This window comes from Hyperoodon ampullatus, assembly GCF_949752795.1.
Source record: "Hyperoodon ampullatus genome assembly, chromosome: 2".
In the NCBI taxonomy this organism is placed as follows: domain Eukaryota; kingdom Metazoa; phylum Chordata; class Mammalia; order Artiodactyla; family Ziphiidae; genus Hyperoodon; species Hyperoodon ampullatus.
In genome coordinates, this window is record NC_136915.1 from 4,169,719 (window position 1) to 4,176,998 (window position 7,280).

General features: G+C 44.7%; 1 long non-coding RNA gene across 1 annotated transcript; it reads right to left on the minus strand.

Moving 5' to 3' along the window:
* Positions 1-1,563: 1,563 nt before the first annotated feature.
* On the minus strand, positions 1,564-6,926 carry LOC307048100. The gene is made up of 3 exons (XR_013810697.1): positions 6,774-6,926; positions 5,766-5,811; positions 1,564-1,631 (listed from the first exon to the last, which is right to left on the minus strand). It is a non-coding gene; the product is annotated as an uncharacterized lncRNA (long non-coding RNA).
* Positions 6,927-7,280: the final 354 nt, after the last annotated feature.

Sequence of the window (7,280 nt, forward strand, 5' to 3'; positions counted from 1 at the left end):
CTGTGGAACAAAAATCACATTCACAGAAAGATAGACAAGATGAAAAGGCAGAGGGCTATGTACCAGATGAAGGAACAAGATAAAACCCCAGAAAAACAATTAAATGAAGTGGAGACAGGCAACCTTCCAGAAAAAGAATTCAGAATAATGATAGTGAAGATGATCCAGGACCTCAGAAAAAGAATGGAGGCAAAGATCAAGAAGATGCAAGAAATGTTTAACAAAGACCTAGAAGAATTAAAGAACAAACAAACAGGGCTTCCCTGGTGGCGCAGTGGTTGAGAGTCCGCCTGCCGATGCAGGGGACACGGGATCGTGCCCCGGTCCGGGAGGATCCCACATGCCGCGGAGCAGCTGGGCCCGTGAGCCATGGTCGCTGAGCCTGCGCGTCTGGAGCCTGTGCTCCGCAACGGGAGAAGCCACAACATTGAGACGCCCGCGTACAGCAAAAAAAAAAAAAAAAAAGAGAACAAACAAACAGAGATGAACAATACAATAACTGAAATGAAAAGTACACTAGAAGGAATCAATAGCAGAATAAATGAGGCAGAAGAACGGATAAGTGACCTGGAAGACAGAATGGTGGAAATCACTGCCGGAGAACAGAATAATGAAAATAAATGAAGACAGCCTTAGAGACCTCTGGGACAACATTAAATGCACCAACATTTGCATTACAGGGGTCCCAGAAGGAGAAGAGAGAGAGAAAGGAACTGAGAAAATATTTGAAGAGATTATACTCGAAAACTTCCTTAACATAGGAAAGGAAATAGCCGCCCAAGTCAAGGAAGCACAGAGAGTCCCAGGCAGGATAAACCCAAGGAGAAACATGCCGAGACACATAGTAACCAAACTGACAAAAATTAAAGACAAAGAAAAATTATTAAAAGCAACAAGGGAAAAACTATACATAACATACAAGGGAACTCCCGTAAGGTTAACAGCTGATTTCTCAGCAGAAACTCTACAAGCCAGAAGGGAGTGGCATGGTATACTTAAAGCAATGAAAGGGAAGAACCTACAACCAAGGTTACTCTACCCAGCAAGATCTCACTCAGATTCGACAGAGCAATCAAAAGCTTTTCAGACAAGCAAAAGCTAAGAGAATTCAGCACCACCAAACCACCTCTACAACAAATACTAAAGGAACTTCTCTAAGTGGGAACCACAAGAGAAGAAAAGGACCTACAAAAACAAACCCAAAACAATTAAGAAAATGGTCATAGGAACATACATATCGATAATTAACTTAAATGTCAATGGATTAAATGCTCCAACAAAAAGACAAAGGCTCACTGAATGGATACAAAAACAAGACCCGTATATATGCTGTCTATAAAAGACACACTTCAGACCTAGGGACAGATACACATTGAAAGTGAGGGGATGGATAAAGATATTCTATGCAAATGGAAATCAAAAGAAAGCTGGAGTAGCAATATTCATATCAGATAAAATAGACTTTAAAATACAGTATGTTAGGGGCTTCCCTGGTGGCGCAGTGGTTGAGAGTCCGCCTGCCGATGCAGGGGACACGGGTTCATGCCCCGGTCTGGGAAGATCCCACATGCCGCGGAGCGGTCGGGCCCGTGAGCCATGGCCGTTGAGCCTGCACGTCCGGAGCCTGTGCTCTGCAATGGGAGAGGCCACAACAGTGAGAGGCCCACGTACAGAAAAAAAAAAAAAAATACAGTATGTTATAAGAGACAAGGAAGGACACTACGTAATGATCAAGGGATCAATACAAGAAGAAGATATAACAATTATAAATATATATGCACCCAACATAGGAGCACCTCAATACATAAGGCAAATGCTAACAGCTATAAAAGAGGAAATTGATGGTAACACAATAATAGTGGGGGACTTTAACACCTCACTTACACCAATGGACAGATCATCCACACAGAAAATTAATAAGGAAACACAAGATGTAAATGACACAATAGACCAAATAGACTTGAGTTATATTTATAGGACATGCCATCCGAAAAAAGCAGATTACACTTTCTTCTCAAGTGCACACAGAACATTCTCCAGAATAAATCACATCTTGGGTCACAAATCAAGCCTCAGATAACTTAAGAAAATTGCAATTGTATCAAGCATCTTTTGCAACCACAACACTATGAGATTAGAATTCAATTACAGGAAAAAAACAGTAAAAAACACAAACACATGGAGGCTAAACAATACACTACTAAATAACGAAGAGATCACTGAAGAAATCAAAGAGAAAATCAAAAAATACCTGGAGATAAATGACAACGAAAACACAACTGTGAGATGCAGCAAAAGCAGTTCTAAGAGGGAAGCTTATAGCAATACAATCCTACCTCAAGAAACAAGAAAAAAATCTCAAACAATCTAACCTTACACCTAAAAGAACTAGAGAAAGAACAAACAAAACCCAAAGTTAGTAGAAGGAAAGGAATCATAAAGATCAGAGCAGAAATAAATGAAATAGAAACAAAGAAAACAATAGCAAAGATCAATAAAACTAAAACCTAGTTCTTTGAGAAGATAAACAAAATTGATAAACCTTTAGCCAGACTCATCAAGAAAAAGAGGAAGAGGACTCAAATCAATACAATTAGAAACGAAAAAGAAGTTACAACAGACACCAAAGAAATACAGAGCATCATAAGAGACTAGTACAAGCAACTCTATGCCAAAAAAATGGACAACCTGGAAGAAACTGACAAATTCTTAGAAAGGTACAACCTTCCAAGACTGAACCAGGTAGAAATAGAAAATATGAACAGACCAATCACAAGTAATAAAATTGAAACTGTGATTAAAAATCTTCCAACAAACAAAAGTCCAGGACCAGATGGCTTCACAGGTGAATTCTATCAAACATTTACAGAAGAGTTAACACCTATCCTTCTCAAACTCTTCCAAAAAATCGCAGAAGGAACACTCCCAAACTCATTCTACAAGGCCACCATCACCCTGATACCAAAACCAGACAAGGATACTACAAAAAAAGAAAATTACAGACCAATATCACTGATGAATATAGATGCAAAAATTCCAAACAAAATACTAGCAAACAGAATCCAACAGCACATTAAAAGGATCATACACCATGATCAAGTGGGATTTATCCCAGGGATGCAAGTATTCTTCAATATATGCAAATCAATCAATGTGATACACCATATTAACAAATTGAAGAATAAAAACCATTTGATCATCTCAAAAGATGCGGAAAAAGCTTTTGACAAAATTCAACACCCATTTATGATCAAAACTCTCCAGGAAGTGGGCATAGAGGGAAACTACCTCAACATAATAAAGGCCATATATGACAAACCCATAGCAAACATCACTCTCAATGGTGATAAACTGAAAGCATTTATCTAAGATCAGGAACAAGAAAAGGATGTCCACTCTCGTCACTATTATTCAACATAATATTGGAAATCCTAGTCATGGCAATCAGAGAAGAAAAAGAAACGAAAGGAATACAAATTGGAAAAGAAGAAGTAAAACTGTCACTGTTTGCAAATGACATGACACTATACATAGATAATCCTAAAGGTGCCACCAGAAAACTACTAGAGCCAATCAATGAATTTGGTAAAGCTGCAGGATACAATATTAATGCACAGAAGTCTCTTGAATCCCTTACACTAACAATGAAAGATCAGAAAGAGAAATTAAGGAAACAATCCCATTCACCATTGCAACAAAAAGAATAAAATACCTAGGAATAAACCTACCTAAGGAGGTAAAAGATCTGTACTCAGAAAACTACAAAACACTGATGAAAGAAATCAAAGATGACACAAACAGCTGGAGAGATATACCATGTTCTTGGATTGGAAGAATCAATACTGTGAAAATGACTATACTACCCAAAGCAACCTACAGAGTCAGTGCAATCCCTATCAAATTACCAATGGTATTTTTTACAGAACTAGAAAAAAAAATCTTAAAATTTGTATGGAGACACAGAAGACCCCAAATAGCCAAAGCAATCTTGAGGGAAAAAACATGGAGCTGGAGGAATCAGACTCCCTGACTTCAGACTATACTACAAAGCTACAGTAATGAAGACAATATGGTACTGGCACAAAAACAGAAATACAGATCGATGGAACTGGATAGAAAGCCCAGAGAGACACTCACGCACCTATGCTCAACTAATCTATGACAACGGAGGCAAGGATATACAATGGAGAAAAGACAGTCTCTTCAATAAATGATGCTGGGAAAACGGGACAGCTACATGTAAAAGAATGAAATTAGAACACTCCCTAACACCATACACAAAAATAAACTCAAAATGGATTAAAGACCTAAATGTGAGACCAGACACTATAAAATTCTTAGAGGAAAACATAGGAAGGACACCCTCTGACATAAATTGCAGCAAGATCTTTTTGACCCACCTCCTAGAGTAATGGAAATAAAAACAAAAATAAACAAATGGGACCTCATGAAACTTCAAAGCTTTTGCACAGCAAAGGAAACAATAAACAAGATGAAAAGACAACCCTCAGAATGGGAGAAAATATTTGCAAACAAATCAACAGACAAACAATTAATCTCCAAAACAGATAAAGAACTCATGCAGCTCAATATTAAAAAAACAAACAACCCAATCAAAAAATGGGCAGAAGACCTAAATAGACATTTTTCCAAAGAAGACATACAGATGGCCAAGAGGCACATGAAAAGGTGCTCAACATCACTAATTATTAGAGAAATGCAAATCAAAACTACAATGAGGTATCACCTCACATCAGTTAGAATGGGCATCATCAGAAAATCTACAAACAACAAATGCTGGAGAGGGTGTGAAGAAAAGGCAACCCTCTTGCACTGCTGATGGGAATGTAAATTGAAACAGCCACTATGGAGAACAGTATGGAGGTTCCTTAAAAAAATAAAAATAGAACTACCACATGACCCAGTAATCCCACTACTGGGCATATACCCAGAGAAAACCATAATTCAAAAAGACACATGCACCCCAATGTTCATTGCAGCACTATTTACAATAGCCAGGTCATGGAAGCAACCTAAATGCCCATTAACAGATGAAATGATAGAGAAGATGTGGTACACATAGACAATGGAATATTACTCAGCCATGAAAAGGAACGAAATTGGGTCACTTGTAGAGACGTGGATGGACCTAGAGACTGTCATACAGAGTGAAGCAAGTCAGAAAGAGAAAAACAAATATCATACATTAATGCATATATGTGGAACCTAGAAAAATGGTACAGATGAGCCAGTTTGCAGGGCAGAAATAGAGACACAGATGTAGAGAACAAACGTATGGACACCAAGAAGGGAAAGCAGGGGCAGGGTGGGGGGATGGTGGGATGAATTGGGAGATTGGGATTGATGTATACACACTAATATATATGTAATAGACTAATAAGAACCTGCTGTATAAAAAAATAATAATAAAATAAAAATTTTTAAAACAAGAGGGCAAGTGGGAGCAGCACACAGAAGACAAGCCTGATCCAGACTCCTTTCTTTGGCGGGGGAGGGAGGGTAGAGAAGAGGAGGGAATCCGGGCGCTGAAGTGCTAGGCTGGGTTGATGTCTCACAAGCAGTGTTTCACCAAGGCAAGGGAGGAGCAGGAACCCGGGTCACAGGGAAGCTTCCCTCCCAGAAGTGAACAAAATCTGGAATGCCTGAGACCTGAAAGCTTTGGGGAGCTTTTTTGAGAATAAGTAGAGGTCTACTTAAGCACTGCCTGGAATTCCTCATTCAAGGAATAGTCTTTGAGTACCTACCACGTGCCAGGCCCTGGAGAAACCGTCCTGCCCTCGAGGAATGTATCTGGAGAGAGGAAGAAAGACAGGGTGCAAGTTAGCACACAAAGGAGGTGGCTGTGACCTCTGAAAATCAGAGGACCGGAGGGTGTAGTGAGCTGTGATGAAGACCTGGGCGGGAACTGGGGGCGACTATCCACAATCATCTAAAGGACACCTTTTCCAGCTACACAAGCTTGGGAGGCCAGACTTCCTTCGTATGCTTCAACCCAAGTGACACAGTGCAACACTGAGAAGGCATCTGTCTTCTAGGGAGACAGGCATGGAAGAGAGATGCAAAGGTGGTGCCTCTGAGTCTGAAGAAGCGAGCAGGAGACCCAGCACTGGGGTCTCGAGAAGGGCCGAGGTGGGGTGCTCGGAAGCAGTCAGGAGGTCGGTGGGCTGGACAGCGGAGGGGAAGGTGGGAGCAGCTCCAGGGGAGGCCGCAGGCAGGCAGGGCTATCAAGGCAGGGCCTCCTGCGAGGGTCAGGGAGTCTCCAGATCTCCACTGGGCGGCGGCGCTGGAACGGGTCGGCAGGGCCAGCGGGGGACAGGCACCCAGTGGGGACAGACAAAGCAGGGGTCCCCGGCAGGGGTCCGACGGGGAAAAGGGGAGGGCCAACGTCGCGGTCTCAGCACAGCCCAGGCCGGCGGCACCGCGCTCGCCTTAAGCTGGAGGGCTGCAAGGGGGCGCAGGGTCTAGGGACAGACAGAGTACTGAGGTTGAGCCCCAAGAAGCCCCAAGCCTGCGGCTCCGGCCGCACCAAGTGTCACGGAGGGGGGAAGGAGGTGCGACCGACGCGGGCACAGCCCCGCGCCCGCCCGGCCGCCGCGCCCCGCAGGTACCGGGCCCCGGAGAAAGATGCACGGAGCACCCCCACCCCGGGCCCGAGGCCCTGACCCGCTCGGCGGCCCCCGCGCCTCTGGACCGCGTCCAACCTCCCCCGCGGAGCCAGGCAACGTGGTTCCGCCCGCGGCGGGCAGTGTTACCTAGGAGACGGGCCTGCAGCTGCCACACCCGCCCCGGGGCGTCGAGCCCCAAGCTTTCGAGGATGTGCCCCTCGGATGGATCCAGAGGCCCGGCGGGCGGCCGGTGCCCACCGGAGCCGCAGGCCTTGCGGTCCGAGGACCGGCCGAGGGGCACCCGACCCGCTGCTACCCGCCCGAGGAGCCTCGGAAGGGAAAGAACCCGCACCCCGACCTTCGCGTCAGCAGCACCGTGGGACCAATCAGAGCCCAAGTCCAGGGGCTCCGCTCCGGGAGCGCCAGCCAATAGGCGCGGCGGCGGGCCCGTTCTGATTTGCATGGTCGGCGATCCATCTGCCAATAGGAATGTGACTGGCGTGAAGACCAGCCAATGAGAAGCTGGCAGAGGCGTGGCCCCGGGCGTCCCACGAGGTGAAGATGCTGCGGGCGGAACCTGGTGGAGCTAGTGGGATTCGGGGGCGCTAAAGTCGCAGGCACAGGGCGGGAAGGAAGATCCGGAGCGGGGCAGAG